The sequence below is a fragment of the Dunckerocampus dactyliophorus genome, chromosome 6 (genome assembly GCF_027744805.1).
Source record: "Dunckerocampus dactyliophorus isolate RoL2022-P2 chromosome 6, RoL_Ddac_1.1, whole genome shotgun sequence".
NCBI classification, from domain to species: Eukaryota; Metazoa; Chordata; class Actinopteri; order Syngnathiformes; family Syngnathidae; genus Dunckerocampus; species Dunckerocampus dactyliophorus.
In genome coordinates this window covers 23080066-23089772 of record NC_072824.1, presented here as the reverse complement: position 1 = coordinate 23089772, position 9707 = coordinate 23080066, and positions in this window count along the sequence as shown.

The window sequence follows — 9707 nt, the reverse complement described above, 5'->3', positions numbered from 1 at the left end:
AAAAGATAATCAAATTTCCTGTGTAGCTGTTCATTTGTGTATGTTCATGGCACTGGGCTGAATAGCTTCTTTCATTTAGGTTTTATTATGGAGATTTTCTATTTTATTTTGCATGAGGTGCTCAAAAGCTTTTGAAAATGCACATCCATGCTTTGTACAGCCAGCTTTAATTCTAATTTGATGGGTTCTTAAATTGATATTTTTGAGACTATTCTTCACAAATGTTTGCCACACCATACAAACTTGTTCCCTGCTGTGTAGTTTCCAATGTTCAACGATTGTGGCTCTTTTTTATAGTTGCCATGTTGTCGTATTTACTGTTCCGCTCATTTGAATACATGTAAAATGTAATTCTTCAACATCAACTCAAAAGTTAAATGGAAAGTTCAACTTAACATTTCCTCATTGGATCTGATGTGTTTTACTTTGATTAAATTGACAACACTTTTCTATGAATTTTTGTTCCTTTTCTATAATAACAACACTGAAAAACTGATTTTAAAAAACTTAGACCATTAGATGGCGTTGTCCGACTGGTTAGTTCTACAGATTTCCAAAGCGTTGCGTCAAACACTGACTCGTTCTCAGTTTACTTTGGATACTGAAGACAAATAGTCAATTTCCTTTTGAAAAGATTACGTTTTTTTTATCACACTGCTTTCTTAAATTCTAAATTTTTTCTGTGTATTTGTCGATTTTATACTTAAATTTGAAGCAACTGTCTCACTATTTGCTCTTGAATATATTTTGGGTTTGATCCAATCCAAAGTGCCTTTGTCTTTATTACTCCATGCTGACACCTGAGTTAAATTTGTTGGTGATGTCAGTCATTCCGTCGCGTTGCAGGGGAGATCCCCACATGTCACACATGCATGACTCTGGTCCAGAGCGAAGGCACCTTGCACTGGCAGCCCAACTGAAAGGTTGTGGTCTTTAATGTACAGTGGTGTGAAAAAGTGTTTGCGCCCTTCACACTTAAATGTTTCAGATCAAACAAATGTAAATATTACTCAATGACAACACAACTGAACACAAAATGCAGTTTTTAAATGAAACTTTTTTATTGTTTAGGGCACAGGTGGCAAACACAAGGCCCGAGGGCCAGATGTGGCCCGCCACATCATTTTATGCGGCCCGCAAAACCCTTGGAATAATGCATGCCAATAATGCACTTAACCTTTGCCCTTCTAAATGTATTTGATCTGTCATTTTGACAGAAAAATTGCACTGCATGTGGTTCTTCTAAACGTCAGTATTATCTCATCATGCAGCAAGATATTCCAAGCATTTTTCAAAAACAAATATTTGAATGTCTGCTTGTCACCATGACATTCTCACTTCACTTCTCATTTCGAAGCAAGTTATCCATCAATTTGTTAGTAAAAATATAATAATCTAATGCATTGGCAACTGTGTAATAATGTTATGAGGTTATATTCATATTTAGATTCATAAAAACTGACAGTTACAAGTGGCCCTCTGAGGGCAGCCGTAACTGCAGTGTGGCCCTCAATTAAAATGAGTTTGACACCCCTGGTTTAGGGGAACAAAAAAAATCCAAACTTACATGGCCCTGTGTGAAAAAGTGATTTTTTTTCTCCCTTAATAAAAGTTTCATTTAAAAACATTTGCATTTTGTGTTCAGTTGTGTTGTCATTGAGTAATATTTTAATTTGTTTGATGATCTGAAACATTTAAGTGTGACAAACACGCAAAAAAATTAATAAAATTAATAAAACATTTTATTTTGATGAAGGGATGGCCAGTTTTAAATGAACAATCCAACAATCAAGTTTATTTGTAGTTCTAAATGTAATTAAGGTGTTTTTACTCACTTTTTTGTCTTTTTTTGAGGTTCAGATTTTTTCTGTTACAACATCATATGCAAATGAAATGCAAATTAGCCAATTATGGCATCAAGCGAGGCTTTTTGAACTTTATTTTGCTGATCATGCTAATGGTGTGATATTCAAGTAGTCAATGGATGTACTTGTTGAGAAATCTCAAGGACTTGGACTGCAGATCCTGGCATTCTGAGGGTTTTTGGACATTGTTACCAGCAGTTTAGTGTATCTGTGGCTATGTGAAACATTGTCATTCACTCCTCACTCCTCTGGTTACTCTGCTCATGAAGTAATTGAGTCCCTAAACCAGAGTGTTTGTTTGTATTCCAGATATATATTCATACATTTTCGATCATTTTCTACAGCTGATCCTGCTCAGGGTCCCCGGTGAGCTTGGCCTATGCCAGCCCTGAATATTACCATTGCATTGAAAATTATTCAAACCGTGTTCTAAATTCTATTTGTTTTACTTCATGAACTTGCAGTTTTTTGTAATAAACCAACAAAACAAAATATAGTTAACTGCACTTTTTGGAATAGCCTTTTTGTTGTGGCCAACCTAAGGCACACCTGTACAAAAATCATGCTGTCCCATCAGCATCTTGATATGCTACACCTGTGAAGTAGCTGAATGTTCCCTAAGAGATTTTGACAGATTTGTGAGCAATATTTGAATGAGCTAGGCTTTTTAAATACATAGGAATAGTTTTCATTGAGTCCAGGTTATGAAAAATGGACACAAAAACAAATGTGTTACGTTTATATTATTGAGTGTATGTCGTTACCGGAATTACAACAGGCAAGCAGTGTGGATTATGTGGACACTACTTGGAGAAACGTCTTCTCCGACAGCTAGTGGAGACAACCCAGCGGCCTGAAGAGCGGCACAGCTGGGTACCACCGCCAGCCGCTTCGAAGGGAGGTGGAGGCAGCGCCACATCAGGTGGAAATGCGGTTTTAGCACTAGCCTGATTGATGACCAGGCTAAAGGCTAGACCGTAACTCAGATTCCATCTGTTCGATTGGTCTTTCATTACTGGTGAGTATCTTTACATTTTACAATTTAAAATATGTTTAATAAGTGTGTGAGGCATATTTAGGGCTTCAACCTGGATTGTTCTTTTATGCATTTAGCTTGTTGGTGTAACAGGATTACTTTGGTTATTGGTAGGCCTGTCACAAATTTTGCTGGTTGATAATTGTGCAACAAATTATTGTTGATAATCGATATTATTGACAATTTCTTGAGACATTATAAGGCATCTTTAAATAAATTTTGAGTATCTCATTGCCGGGCCAAGTGTCCTGGTTTTCGGTTAGGCTAAGCCTCGAGACATATTTTATTGTTTTTACATATACAGTGGCCAACTAACTTTACAGTGTGTCTGGAAATGAATTGCAGTACATCAGTTAAGGAAAATGAACTCTTTTATGGCCATTAGGAGCAGATTATTTTATTTAGTTTCTATAGCCAAACAAATTCACTGTCCTAAGGCTGAGAATGAACTGGCCATTTCCCAGCTTGTCTACATGTCTTTATGATTTTTTTTTTTTTTATCTGCAGTCAGGTGTTGAACCCAAACAAGAAATCACTTCATTGATGAGTGTGTCTACTTTGTATTCTCTCCATGTATGAGGGTGAATACGGTACAGTATCATGAAAAATAGTGTGTGCTGGAATGGTGTCATTGGACTGGTGGGTGTCTTTTGGACTGGAGTGAACTTCCTCAACCTCTGAGGCAGTCGGTTGGAAAGCAGATGGCCACAAGTCATTGAGCTGGCTGCCATATTGACAGAACACCTCATCTACGTGTGCCCGTTAGCCTGCCAGCCGTTGATGACTTTGCTTGCCAAACGTTTACAACCCTGCAAACTGCTGTATCTGTCGCCAAATCACATGACACATGCCGACCATCGAGAAGATCCACACCTCTTATCGCTGTCTGACTGGCCTGCCACATTCCCCAACTCATCTCCTAAACATGTCTCAAGATATCTCCCTGCCCCCGTTACCTTTTCCTCTGCTCCTTAATCTCTCTTTCAAGCCCCCTCCATTATCACACAATAAACACCACAACATTTTACCTCTCCGCCCTGTCCTCTGGTAACATTAATGGGCATTGCGCTATATACAGCAATCAAACGCATCATCATATAAACAGACGTTAAGCTGTTAAGTCACAGTCTACAGGTTAATTTGTGGTCTAACAGGTGCTTATTATCTGCACTGGTCACTCCTGTGAAGATTTTCTGTGTCCTTGCACTTTGTGGTGGTCTTGTCTGCAGCACTCTGGCTCCAACATCATCTCCATGTCTGATTTATGTGCCTGTCACATGACCACACACCCCTTCTGGCCTTTGCCCAACCTGGACACTGCTAATATAGTTGTGTGTCTGCTGCAGAGATCTGCAGGACACTGGTTTTATTTAGAACACGTTCACTTGGTAATTTTAATCGCAGAGTAGACACTTAGGGTTTGGGGGGCTGGCCAGGTAAGGGGGCCCTCCGAGCGGCAGCTGTCCCCCGATTTTAATTGCATCATTAGCTATCATCCACATACACTCCATATACATGCACACAGATACACCATCCTCTTTTATTTTATTTTATTTATTTATTTATTTTTTTTTTAATTGCATCATAGACACTATCACACCTTATCACATACACGGGTGGGGCGGGCTGGATTGGGGTGCCTCGTGCACCTCGGCGTCTGCCCGCCAGGGTCGGCGGTGTGGCCGGGGGCCTGGCCGTCGCGGTGGCTCGCCCGGGGCGGCCTGGCCTGTGGGGTGCCCTTGTCTGGTTCACCTGCCCTTCCCTGGGGTGGCCCTCTGGGGCCTGTTGATGCCGGGGCTTGCGCCGGGGGGGGCGGCTTGCGGTGCCCCCCCTGGACTGACACGTGCCGCGGGCGCCTCTGCGCTCTTGGGGCGGGTTCGGCGGTCTCCGGGGGGCGGTGCTGGTGCTTCGGGTGGCCCGTGTGCTGTCGCGGCGGCCGGTGGTTGCTGCGCTGTGGCGGCTGCTGGGGCGCCGGGCCAGCTGGTGGGTTGGGGCTTGGTCATGCTTGCGGGTACTGTGGGCCTGGGTGGCGGGGTGGGGGTGGGGGGGCGGGTGCCCTGGGGCCGGGCTCGCTGGGGGGGGTCGTGCTCTGCCGGGCGCTTGGGCGTCTGTCGCCGTTGCGCTTTGTGCGCTGCCGGGCCGCTGTCTGTGTCCTCGCCTCCCCCGGTCTGTCTGTGGGCTTGTCGGGGGTGGGGCTCCGGTGCGCGGGTGGTGCGCTGTCGGCTCTGGTGGCATGTGGCTGGTCTGGCTTCTGGTGGTTTGTGGGGGCCGTCGGCTGGTCGGCTGCTGGTCTCGCCTTCTCGGCTCTGGTGCTTGGCCTCCCTGCGGCTTGGGGTGTGGTGCTCCCGCTCTCTCTTCGGGGTTTGCTGGCCCGCGGGTGTCGGTTGGCGCTGTGTGGTGGTTCGCCTGGCTGCTCGCCCGTTTTCCCGCCTGCCTGCTCAGTTTCCCGCTCTCCTCCTCGCTGACTCCCCTGTCTGCCTCGCTGGCGGCGTCCTACCGCTGGGGGGGTGTGGCCGGGTGTCTTCCTGCTCCCCGGCGGTCTGCGCTCTCCGCCCCTGGGTTCTGGATCGTATGTCTGGGACCCCGGGGTCCCCGGCTCCGCTGCTCCTTGGGTTACCAACGGGGGATAGGGTGGGGCTTCCGGGTATCGGGCAGTCGACCACTGTGTGTGTGTGTGTGTGTGTGTGTGTGTGTGTGTGCGCGCTTGAGTAAGCAAGAGTGTGTATGAGCGTGCGCATAGGGGTGTGTTTGTGCGTAGGAGTGTTTATGTGTGTGTGTGTGGGTGCGTAGGAGTGTGTATGTGCGTGCGTGTGTGTATTTTTATTTATTTATTTTAGTTATTTATTTTGGGGGGGGGGGGGGGGGCATACAGGGGTTTGCTCCGTGGGGTCAGGTGCTGGGCGATACATCTCTGCCGCCCGTGCCTCCGCCGGGTGGGTGGAGGGTGTGCCTCCTGCATCCCTTGGCGGGGCGGCCCTGTGTCGGGGGTCGGGCGGGGGTTGGCCCGGGGCGGGCCGGGCTCCGCTCCCTGGGGGTGGGGGTGGCGGTGGGCGGGAATTGGCGCTTCCGGCGCGGGCGGGCTTCTTTCCGGCTGTGGAGGCGTCTCTGGGCCTGCCGGTTTGTGGCCCCCGGTACCCGTCTGCCTTTGTGGGGTGTGATCTCTCGCTGGTCTCAGGGGTTGGCAGTCCTCCGGCCCGCTGGCGCCCTGTCCTTGGCTGGGATTACCTCTCTTCGGCCCCTTACTGGTCTTCCCGGGGGGGGGGCTCTCTGGGCTGGCTCTTGGGGCACTGATCTTTGTGCTGCCTGCCCCTATGGGCCTGGTGGCCTTCTGGCGGCCGGGGCCCGGCCTTGCTATTTGGGGCGGGGCTCTCTGGGAGGTGGAAGGCGGCCCCTTTCCTTTCATGCACTCTCAGTGACAATCACACGCCCACACATTCCTGCACCTTTATATATATATGAAGTCTTCCTCACATACAGAGATACCTGTACATATGCACACTCACAGTACATACGTACTTCCCCATATTACTCACTGAGTTAACCAGGGTGTTATTATGTTGTTGGTTTTATTACAGCGACGGTGATATCAGCAGTATGACTATATATATATATGTGTGTATGTGCGGTATATATGTGTGTATATATATATATATATATATATATATATATATATATATATATATATGTATGTGTGTGTGTGTGTGTGTGTGTGTGTGTGTGTGTGTGTGTGTATGTATGTATGTATGTATGTGTGTATATGTATATTTTTTTTTTTTACAATGATGTGCATTACAGTAACTTTGATTCTATTCACTATCATGGATAATCATTTCATTACTACAGTTATGTGTGACTGTTTCAATGCGGTATTATCATGGTGATCACTATCATAATTCATCATTTCATGACTGCTATTGTGTGCGACTGTTTCAATGCAGTATTGTCATTGTGATCACTGTCATAGTTCATCATTTCATGACTGCTATTATGTCATAGACAGCTTTGTCATTGTGGTTGTTGATATTGATTTGTCCTTTATCCTTGTTCGTCTTTATAGTTGTCACGGACATTTATTTGCTGATGTCGTTCTGTATGTTTCTGTTGTTCTGTCACAATTGTTGTTGTTGCTGCTGTTGTCCTTGTCTCTTGTCTCTCTTTTTTTTGTTTTTGTCCCCTCTCGCCCCCCCCCCGTTTCCTTTTCTCTTCTTCTCTGTCCCCTCCTGCTCCGGTCCGGTCGCTCCAAATTTGCTTTATAACAAGCATCAAGGTCGAATAAATTTTGTATGACAGGGGAAGTATATATCACACTTCTCTCTGGCAGAGTAAATCTGTTGAGCACTTGACGGCATTTAGGTATACAATTCTATCTGCTTTAAAGGCTGGACAGGACAGGGGGAAAAAAAAAAAAAAAAAAAAAAAAAAAAAAGAACACGTTCACTTGGTAAAAAGTGTTCTCTGCATGTAGGGGCGTACTCATACTAGGCCAGGGGTCGGCAACTTTTACCATCAAAAAAGCCATTTTGCCTTCTCTTCCAGTAAATAAAAATTGTCTGGAGCTACAAAACATTCCACAGCTTATAAACTATTAAAAGTTTTAATGTTTTTTTTTAAAGTTCACCCTGTTCAGACAACAGAATCCTATTAACACGTGCGGAGTGCATGTGTAGGCCTACTTTGAAATAATTTAAACACTATTCTATGTAGGCCTTTTTGAGTCGCTCCCATTTTTGTGTAAAATTAAAAGAAAACGTAACCAACTGTAATATAAAAAAGCCCATCAGAGTTGTCATATCTGCATATCAGTGCTGTCTGCTGAATATCGTTTACGTCACTTGACTCATCACAGTCAATTCAATATGCTTGCGCTGAATTCATTTCATCAATTTACCGACTGGTGATGTTTGTTGCCATATTGGTCATATCTTTACTTTGCAGAGAGGCATTTCTTTCATTTTCTGAATACTTTCCTGTTAACTTTTTTAATTCAGAGAATAGATGGTCAGAGGTTTATGAACAATTATTTAATGCATTCTCCATCTGGGAATGGCTTCCCCCTTAAGAGCTCATGTGCAGCAACAAGACTAGCAGCTGTAGTTGAGTTTGGAGCCTTCATCCACTTCTTGAAAGTATGTTTGCTCTGCTCAACCTAACGTAGTAGTTCCGAAATCAGTCTCTTAGGCCCCTCTGGAGTTAGGTAGTTTTCAGAAAAAGCTGAGTGCATGTTTTGAAAATATCTTTAAACATTAAATTTTCAGTTGTTTGCTAATTTCTCACCACATATCACTGATAAGCCAGCATCATTCATTGGCAGTGAAGGCAAAGGGAAATGCCCATTTTCGCTCTATTTTCTCAATTTTTTCTTTTTAGAGACGTATTCATGGTTATGGATAGCTAACTGCGCGGTAACACACTCAACAAGATGTCCACTTTGTGTCTCACTGCACACACTGACCCCCCTCCCAATGCAGGAGCTGCCCCCACCCCCATCGTCATCAAATGGTCCGTGAGGACCAGGCAGCTCTTTATTTGGAGCCAGGAGCCAATCATGAGCTATGAAATAACTCAGGAAGAGCTTGTCAACTGATTGTAAATTGCAGGAGGTCATTACTCAATATAAGAGTCTGACTCACAGTGTCCTTTTACAAACACTAAACTCATCACACAGCATACAAACATGTACCAATACGAGGGTAAGATGGGGAAAAAAGGCTTCCCATAATGCATTTCGTCTGAGCAAAGCATTTTATTGGAGGACAAGTGGCATAGAAAATAGATGGATGGCGCTGCAATGCTGCTTCTGTCCAACAGAGGGAGGCTGACGTCATTGTAGCGCCCCAATGAATGTGTTGCTCAGGCGCAATGCATTATGGGAAAACTTTAAAGCAGTTGTTTTTTTCATTTTAAACTCGTATTGGTACATGTTTGTATGCTTCTGAGGAATACCTTTGAGTGGTAAGTTGCCATGTGAGGAGTTTAGTGTAAGATGACACCATGAGTCAGTACTTTTATACACGTAGAATGACCACCTGCGATTTCCAGTGGGTTGATAAGCTCGTTGTGAGTGCACTGATAGCTCGCGATCGGCTCCTGCCAAAGAAAAAGCTACCGTTTCGTCACTGACTGAAGTAAAGAAGATATCACGTGACAAGAACTTATCCATAAATTTGCCTCACATAAGCTGCAGGGTTCCAGGTTTAAAGTAGTGGCTTCCACACTGAAATTGTGGTACATATTTTGGGGTTACAACAAGCAAATGGCACCGATTTCAATGCCCTTGTATGAGTGTCATTTACAATAGCGGTAGAATAAATTTTGAGTATAACTGTATATAATTGGCCTTTGCCAATGAACAGGGTGAAGTATGCTTCCAGATGTATTTTGAGAGTAATGTTTACTTAGAAGAGAGACAGGCAGACAGACATGAACCCCCATTGGCCTGCTGTTGAGCCACGAGAGTCCTGCAGGAAGCCCCTGGATCAGACTACGTGGAATCAGAGGTCAGTGGTCAATTTGGCCCCACATTTTACAATACAAGAAAAGCAGCCCTTCATCGGGTGCAGAATTTGAATAGCACTTTTATTACTCAGACTTCATGAAAGTGTAATTCAGCCGAATATCCATGGAGTGCACATCTACTCAAATATTGGGGAAAATGTACAGAAACACAACCTAATTTGCTGAGAATGTACAGTGATCCCTAAAGTCAGACAATTTGGAGTTCAAACTAAATTGTGTGCCTCAAAAGTTGGACAAAATGTCACATGAGACATAAGCAATTTTCGCAAGACGTTGGCATATTTCATGAG